Raw genomic sequence first — 9,409 nt, forward strand, 5'->3', positions numbered from 1 at the left:
TACAATTCCACTTATTTGGATGTTGTTGTACAAATACTTGGGCTTCTCCTGGAGCTTGACCATTGCAAGATCTTATGCCACTTACTGGTCTTGCATTGACTTGAATGCTACTATGTGGTCTAATGTACTGCAGATTCATGTTTGCCATTATGGTTATGGGATGATTTTATGGCTGAATACCATATGCTCTTTTGACAAATGTCTTGGCCTTTACACTATTGTGGTTGGTTATGTCGTGCACTTAGCTATGAGTCTTTTTCATGTGGGAGCTTCTGCATCCCTAGTTGATGCTTCTGTGCATCCCTCTCCAATGAGGATGGAAGAGTACTTGTAGCAACATGCTTCTACCACTTGTGCTTCTACTAACAGTTGTCTTGATGAGCAAGTTCCCTATGTTGGGACAGCCCTCAACTCCTTGAGCTCCGTGGATGCTATGGATAGCCCTATTCATGATGACTTGGATTCCTTGTCGTCTTCTACAGATGTATGGTTCCATTGTGGGAAGCTTGGGAATATTAAAAGAAAATGTTTCAGATGGATTAGAGAGCAGCACAGATAGAGACGGACTCGACATGAGCAGAGAGTCAGAGATACAGGAGATGCATCGGGTGTTACCACAATTACTAGTAGTGAGGTACATGTTGTTACCCATGATGATGCAGTTGAGCATGTACTCCTATCATCTAGTTTTCCTACAACTTTCTTGCTCAGTGATATGGCCTACGCCTCAGATTGGCTATTGGATTCTATGGCATCTTATCATGTTACTCCACATAGAGCATGGTTCTCTAGTTTGATGGATGCATTTCTTTGGGCCTTGAGTAGACTTATGCTATTATTGGTATAGGAGACATACACCTAGCTTTGCCTAATGGGACTCTCTTATGCTTAGTGATTTTTTACATGTTCCCATGCTCAATAAGAGCTTGATTTTTGTCAGCCAGTTGCATGATGCAGGTTACTCTATTTCTCTTGAGGAAAGGTCATCGAAGATTTGTCGTGGTTGCTTGGTTTTGGCCAGAGATTCTAGAGTTGGTTCTCATTGCCCAGTGCATGTCTCTCATGTGGGAGATTCTATGGTTGCAGTTATCTAGATACCACATGCATTGTTATGGCATTATCGCCTAGGCCATATGCACCACAGAGAGATGGAGATCTTATCTCATTTAGACTTATTGATGCCTCCTATGTCACTTACAGATCTTGATGCTTGCCTTGATTGTACTCTTGGTCCTTGCAAAGCCCCCTTGGCTTATGGCGATCATATGAGACATGCTCCTCTAGATCTTGTCCATTGTGCAGTATATGGACCTATGCCTTCCCAGTCACTTGGTGGAGCGGCATATTTTGTGACCTTTGTTGATCATGCTACCCACCGTGTTTGGGATTTTCCCTTGGTGCAGGATTGAGGATGCTGTAGTTATGCTTGACATGTTTATGGATTCTGCTGGTAGTAGGCCTAGGTGCTTGCAGATGGATTATGAGAGTCATGCTCTGTCTCCTAGCTTTCGGACCTCTTGTCAGAAGTATGGCATTGATTTCTTGTGCCCACAGTATTATGGGATTGCTCATGGCATGTGCTTGACCTTACATGCAAAGGTTGCTTCTATGCTTACCACAGCTGGGTTGTCTTATGGCTCTTGGGCTGAGGCCCTTATGACGGCAGTCTATTTGGTTAACAAGATGTCGTGCTTGACCTTGGATGGTATTACCCATGAGGCATGGAGTGGCATGCAATCCTCCTATGATTACTTGAGGATGTTTGGCTGCCAGGAATTTGTATGTATGCCACATGAGCCTATGTCACATAGATATATCCTCCTTGGTTATGGAGATGGTGACTTTAAGGCCTACAGATTATGGGATCCGGATGCCTAGCAGGTCATACGCAGCCGTCATGCTATCTTCTATGAGACGTAGACACCTCTCAGGCCTCTTGATGAGCATTCAGTATGCTTTATGGTTGATTTTACAATAGCTATAGTGCCATTACAACAAGCTATTTATGCTAAAAATGAGACACTTATTGGCCCAGATGACATAGCTATGCATAGCAGTCAAGGTCAGGATGTTGGTGGTCAATTGCTAAACCCCTTGGGAGGCTCATGAGAGTCGTTTTCTTGTAGTTTTTCAGGCTAGACAGCCAACCATATGTCAGTCTTCCGCTTCGTTGAGGCCACATGTAGTCTTGAGACCCCATTGGACGAGTATCCAGGATGTTGGCTCTCTTTCAATGATTGACTCTAGAGAGTTTGACTTCTCTCCGTTGTCTTGTATGCGCTATGGTGATGCTATGCACGATTCTGATGCTTTACAATCATGCATTGATGAGTTGTGCTTGCTTCATGAGAAGCATTCTTGGATTGCTCCATTGTATGGAGCTACGAGATCGCTTATCTCCTGGATGTCATGGACTTGGGGATGCTTGACTCTTCTTCTACAGAGGTTCCTGGCACTTCTTGCACAGCTCGCTTTTTTCGATTTGATGTTGGGTGAGATGTCATGATTCCTCACCTTGTCTTTTCTTTTCTTTTCTTTGTTTTCACTCCCCAGCCACATTGGCCTTTTAGTGGGAGGTTGTTGGGGTAAAAGGCCTCTGGGCGTGCCCGTATACATTATGACCACCCATTCTTTATTCATATATATGAGATAGTGCAATAAGGCTGTCATATCATCTTGGACAGCATCTACATTGTGTGTGCTCTTCTCTCTCGCATCTTCCTCTTCTCCTTCTCCACTGCCATTGCATCCCCTTCACCACCAACGTGCCCCCAACGGCCTTCATCCGCACCACCACCAAAATTCCACCAAGGAAAACCACAAATGTCCCTTCCACCCACATCTTCGGTGCATGCCAAAGCCTACTACCTATGACGGTGAGTACCATGGGACTGGCACTCGTCTAGGAGGGGGGTAATATTAACCCTTAGACGAACAAGGTGGAGAATCCAAAAAATCTAAAGTAGAAGACAATGTTAAGGAAAAACTGAAACAAAAGACAAAGGCCGGCCAAGAAGAATCTGAAAACACAAGAAGTGCAGAAAAGTCCTAAATCAAGGAGAAAGGCGCACAAGAAAAAACTCAAGTCAATGCTTTTGTAAAAAAGTGCAAGGCACACCATGATTTATTTTAAGAGTGTCGGGCTCTCACCCGTGCAATTTGTAAACGTAGACAGGCAGTAGGAAGAAAGCTAGGAAGATAGGAGGACAATGGGAAAAAGGGCCTAGGCCATGGCCGACCATGTAAAAAATGGGAAATGGGATGACCGCCCAAAAGGGATTTAGGGTTTTGTATATAAAGTTGAAAAGTGAATGAGAAGCTCATTCTTCTATGTGGCCAAAAGTAGCTTTCTTCTTCTTCTTCTTCTTCTTCTTGCTTGCTTGAGCTTGTGCTTGAGAGAGGGGAGTATGAGAGTGTGACAGAGTGAGTGTATGAGGGTGAGGGACCGTGGTGGAGAAGCTCTCCATCTTCTCCTCTCTTCTTCTCTTGCTCGTTGGCGATGAAGCTTGGAGTGTGGAGCTTGAGGATGGAGCTTGCTTGAAGCTTGCACTTGGATTGTGGAGCTACCGGAGTGCTTGGGAGATGAGGCAACTCGATCAGGCGTGGAGGTAAGCTCACTACACTCGTAGAGATGGGTAGCATGTCGGCTATGTGAGAGGTAGCCATTAGTGCTCGGCTTGGAACGCTTGAAATAGTAAGCGGTCCGTGGGTCTTAGTGGTTGATCGCCTCCACACTTACTATCATGCACTATGCAATTCTAGTCCTTGTGATTTCCTTGCAATCATTAGCTCACACCCCCTTCTCACTACCCACCACACTTCTCATTATTTGTATCCCCTCACCTCACGAGCGATTCATCCGCTTCACTCCTTACTCCATATGACCTCACCACTCGTTGTTATCTCTATAGTTGCACATTCAAGAACCTCTTAATGAGTAGACCCATCATAGCACATGACATCACCTCAATAGCTTCCAATGCTATATGCAACCATAGCATGGTCCCTCAAAGTTGCATTCTACAATTGACCTTTCTACTTCTATAAGGACAAGATGTAGAAGAAATAGCAAAGTAACAAGCATGACTTCATCAATATCCACCTTTGCATTGTGAAAGACAATATGAGATTAAGCACATCAGATGTTGAGGTTAGAAAGCTTGAGATAGGAGCTTGGTTATGGGGGATGCACTCCTTTGGAATGATGATTCTTCATTTCATATGTTAGTCATGTGTTACGATGCCATGGCCAATAATGATGTGGTTGAGTCACCATGCAAGTAGATGGACATGATTACTGGCTATCATCTAGCCGTGATACTGGGGGGGACCACCTTACAATGTAACTAGCCAGGTGACAACACACGTGATGCAACCCATGCCATGGGACTCATGTCGATGCAATTACCTCATTCTAGGGTTGACAATGCTAGCCTGGGGGAGAACTTTATTTGGAGACTTGGCTGTTGATATGAAAATGGCTAGGGTTGGAAAGCACCACATGGCAAGTTGCTTTACAAGGCCCATGTTCAACATGCTTGCAGGGTATGGCCTTTCTCTCATAATGAAATGTTCATGTATGTATTGTCATGTGGTCAAGTGTCTTGTTGTACCTTGTCTTTTTCAAATTACTATGTTTACTCACCATGGACCAAGCAAATGTGAAGGCCGAAAGATTCTCTTTAGATGCTCACCCTGAGTAAGGTGTGAATATAAATATTAGTATGGACCCTAGTTTTTGGTGAACATATTGGTTATTTTTAGATTGACTCACTTATGTCAACAAGCTATTGCATGGGCACATGGTTATGAGTGCAAGGGTATGTGTAGTAGGATGTAGGTTTCAAATATGAGCAAGGGTCGATCAAGAGAGACCAATGCTCCTAAGAATTTGAACCCTAAAGGGAAAGCAAAGGAAACAAAAGAGGTCCAACAATAGCCATTTAAGAGCATTGTGTGATCCACTTCTAAGATCTCTAAGAAAACACCCACTTCTAATCAATCCAAAAATTCAAGTACAAAGTTTTCCTCAACTACTAATGCTATTGAACCCATTTCACTTGTAGTTACTACTTTGAAACCTAGAGTATGACCCAAATAATTACCATTGCAAGACCACAATGCCTCATCTAGTTGGTATGTAGATCAATTGTTGGTTTTAGATTGTGACCTCCCTCCATGTTCTTAAATTGCAAAAGCCAATAAAATCATGTGTTGACTACTTAGATAGACTCTTGCACTTCTTCAACCCAATAGACTTTTTCACTTCCAATATGGAGTCCCCCTAGCCTTACCTAGATCAATTCCTGCTTTTAGATTGTGACATCCACCCATGTTCTTAAATTGGCGAAGCTACAAAAACTTGTGTGTTAACTACTTAGATAGAATCTTGCACTTCTTCAACCCAATAGATGTTTTCACTTCCAATATGGAGCCCCATAGCCTTGATACAAGTCACACCTCCACCATCATTCCATCCTCTAGTCATTCTCACCAATTCTACTTCAAGAAATATGCAATCTATTAAACCCTCATTTCTAAGGGATTCATTATCGTCAACTTGTATAACAATCCATGCAATAGGGCTTTTACATGAACCCATTTCTTTAAGAACAAGTATATGCTCTTAAGCATTCTTTCTCGTACTTACAAGTACTCATTTCTCTTTTCATATGTATATTGGTGTATTGCATTTCTAGGAGCCGAGGTATTCCTAGGACTAAATTAGAGTGAAGAAAAGCTTCTATAATATTGGCATCATAATTATGCTATGGTATTATCATATTTATTCAATTTTCAAATTAAGTGCTTGGTTGCAATTGAGGTCCACAATAGATAGGAAATGGATCATCTGAATCTTCTCTTCTTTTAGATGAAGCACATAACATATATGGTATTTGACATTTTCAATGAATTGAGGGCTTGTCTCCATAAGAAAATTTTCAATTAGTTACTACCTAATATCTTCAAGCAAACTTTTGGACACAAGTTCTTCAAATGTATAAATCCTCCTCTTAGAGAATTTACATAGGATAATCAAATGTTTAATCTTTTCATGTGATAGGTAGACTATAATATGGGGTAGATTACATCACTCTCCTCCAGTCACATTTGGAAAAGGCATTGTTATAGCTTTCATGTGAGAGAAAATCAAATATAGGCTTTTTACTAGCTTCATTGAATGCTAGACTTGGGATAGGTGATAACTTAAATGCCTATTTATACCATCTACTGGAGTTACTTTAAGAGATCATTGGGTATCTATTGTTGTGATGGTTTGGCCTCAGAATTGATCTTGCTACTCGGACATATTATGTAGAAGGGTATATTATGACTTTCGAATGAGATTGTCAAATATGGGCTTTCTTGGGTTGGTTACACTAGGATAAAAAGATCCATTTATACCATCTTAGAGTTACACTAATAGATCTTTGGACTATTGCATTACCAATTGAGACACACTAGATTTTCATAACAAAAATGGTTCTTGATAAGCAAACTTATTTGTGATGCTCACTTGTCTCAAAGGTAAAATTCTTATGTGGAAAATGCTTATCATTGCTCTTTCTACAAGATTGTATTATCTAAAAAAGGAAGATTGTGATATGCCCTGGATTCTTACTACATGAATGTGTTTGTGGTGTTTTAGTCAAGTCATCAACATTGGTCTCACTACGAAGATTTTGAAAGTTTGCTAAGGCCTTGTTACAAGGCTTGTGAAGGTTTAATTTAGTAGAAGTGGCATTGAGTTTCAACCTTCATCAATCTAAACTCATCCTCACAAAACCATCACCCTTAATGATAAGCAACTATGGACTCAGGCTCTTTGTTCGTGGTGCCCTTTCTCCCAATGCTTTAAGTAGATACTCTTCCAATTTATGTGCAATAAATGCTTTGCACAAAATCGAAAGCACATTGTGCTGCCCTTTTTGCCTAATGTTTGAGGTAGAAACTCTTCCAATATGCATTCTTCATAATGCTTCCAATGTATGCGCACTTTAGCCAAGTCATCCTAGCTCAATGGTAGTGAGATAACATGATAAAGCCAAGGTATAAGGGTTCCATTTTCATGAGCAATGGTGAAGCCACCTCATAAAATGTAAAAAAGAGATTATAGCTCCATAAATGTTGTAATGGGACCACATTTTGAGTTCGTCATTGAGGGTCTTGGCATGCCTCAATTACAAGTGTTGATGTAAGCCATGAGAATCAACTAACACAAATCCTTTCAAGTAGATGCTCTTAGTGCACTTTACTATAATGCTTTGAGGAGCAAACTTTGGAAATGTTTTTTCCCCACCTCTTTTAGTAGATACTCTTAGTCCATGTCACATACTTTAATAGTGTTAGTGCAATTACTCTAATGGTTTAACTTGAAACTTTTTGAACTAATTTTTCCCCTAAATGTGTTAAGTAGATACTCTTATATACTCTTAATGCAAGTTTACACCAATGCTTTAAGCAAAAGCATGTACTCTTTTTTAATGCATATACTCTTAGTGCACTTTAAACTTATGGTTTAAGTAGAAAATTTTCAAATGTTTTTTTGTTCCTAATGTTGTAAGTAGATACTATTATATGCAAATCAAAATAAGACCTTTCCCTTCATGTTTTAAGTAGATACCATTATATACTCTCAATGCACTTTCCTGTAATGCTTTTGAGTAGAAACTTTTTGAAATCTTTTCCCCTAATGCTTTAAGTAAACCTTTCCCTTCCCTTGATGATTTAAGTATACCCTAACGCTTTAAGTAAACCTTTCCCTTCCCTTGATGATTTAAGTGTACCTTTCCCTTCCCCTAATGCTTTAAGTAGTTAATGTTTTATATGTTCTTAGTGCACTTTAATGTTCTAATATAGGAACTTTTCGAAATGTGTTTCTCACTAATGCTTTAAATAGATGCACTTATACACCAAAATTAGAATTCCCAGAATCAAGCTCAAAGATACTCTCATATACGGAAGAAAAGAAGAAGAAAAAGAGAGAGCTCAAACCTTTCCCTAATGCTTTAAGTAGAAACTTTTCCAAATGTTTATTAATGGATGGTTTAAGTAGGCACTCATAAGTACAAATCAAACTTTATGCTTTAAGTTTAAGTGGAGACATGTGGTAGATGTTTCTCCATAGTAGATACTTTCACAAATGAGGATTCAAAACAGTCTCCAAGCGTTATTCTAGTGGAGATGAAAACCCCATAAATATTGATCAAAAAAGTTGTAGTCGTGTATAGTCCCGGCGAGGCTTGAACTCGCGACCTCCGGCTCATAAGACCAGCGCTCTATCCAACTGAGCTACGGGACTGATAACCAAAATACAAATTGCTAATAATAATATTTTTGATTAACATACTAACAAAATAAATAAAAAAACCACAATGAACGATACAATGATTCTTTTCTTTTATTGGGATCTGACAGTAGGCCTTTCTACGGATTGTTTTTTTCATTTAAATATTGCCTTGCTTGTTATAACTGTTAACTATACTTCTCGTTGTCGGTATTATTCACCCATTGTGTAATGTGTTCTCTACAACTAACGAGCAAATTGAAAAATATCACCTAAGACTGACATCACACACATCACAACAAAAAGAAATCTTCTTTTAATTGAGACAAGTATTAAGACGCACCTCAACGCCCACAAGGAGAGCACCTCCCCTCCAATTACCAAACGAGAGGGCAGACAAGGGCCATGTTTACATTTTTCCTATGCAAAGATAGGATAGCTCAAAGGCTAAAAGGACAACAGAGCTTAACCACATCAGGACCCTCCTCCTCAATGACCCTGGCGAGGAGAAACCCAATGTTCCACTCGACAAGAGCTTGGACTTGAACAAACACACCATGTGAACACAAGTGTTCAACCAAGTGATGCACCTAACAAGACTCAAACCCCCATGAGCTTATGTGAGAAGAAGTAAACACTATCTACTTGGTTAACACGTGTTCAACCAAGTAATGCACCTAACAAGACTTAAACCCACATGAGCTTATGTGTGAAGAAGTAAACACTATCTACTTGGTTTGGTTAGCACCGAATTTCCAATGCTTGAAATGTGGTTGTGCCATGTGATAGCAATGATGGTTATAGTAATATTAAACCAATAATTAGCTCTCAAGTTACATATGTGAGTTTTTTGTTGTTTGATAATAATACACAAACTTAGATATCATTGTTTATGAGTTATGCACATCTATGTTGGTAGTGGATCAAACAAAATTACTTTCCTATGGACGCATACCACTATTGCAATCTATGTTTACGACTTTTTTTTTGGGCTTATGATGACTATCATATGATCACACAAGTTGGGCATTCTTTTCCATTTGCCATTTACAATCGTTATTTTATCCAATGTTGGCTCCTATCATGATCTTTTTCTCTAGAGATGCCCCTTTTGTTATTACC

At 39.8% G+C, this 9,409-nt stretch overlaps 1 non-coding gene across 1 annotated transcript; it reads right to left on the reverse strand.

Annotated features, from left to right (window-relative positions):
- Nucleotides 1-8,228: 8,228 nt before the first annotated feature.
- On the reverse strand, nt 8,229-8,302 carry TRNAI-UAU (transfer RNA isoleucine (anticodon UAU)). The gene has a single exon. It is a non-coding gene; the product is annotated as a tRNA-Ile (tRNA).
- Between the last annotated feature and the right edge of the window lie 1,107 nt (nt 8,303-9,409).

This window comes from Lygodium microphyllum, chromosome 12, assembly GCF_053477565.2.
Source record: "Lygodium microphyllum isolate KBCC chromosome 12, Lygodium_microphyllum_v1.1.10, whole genome shotgun sequence".
Lineage (NCBI taxonomy): Eukaryota > Viridiplantae > Streptophyta > Polypodiopsida > Schizaeales > Lygodiaceae > Lygodium > Lygodium microphyllum.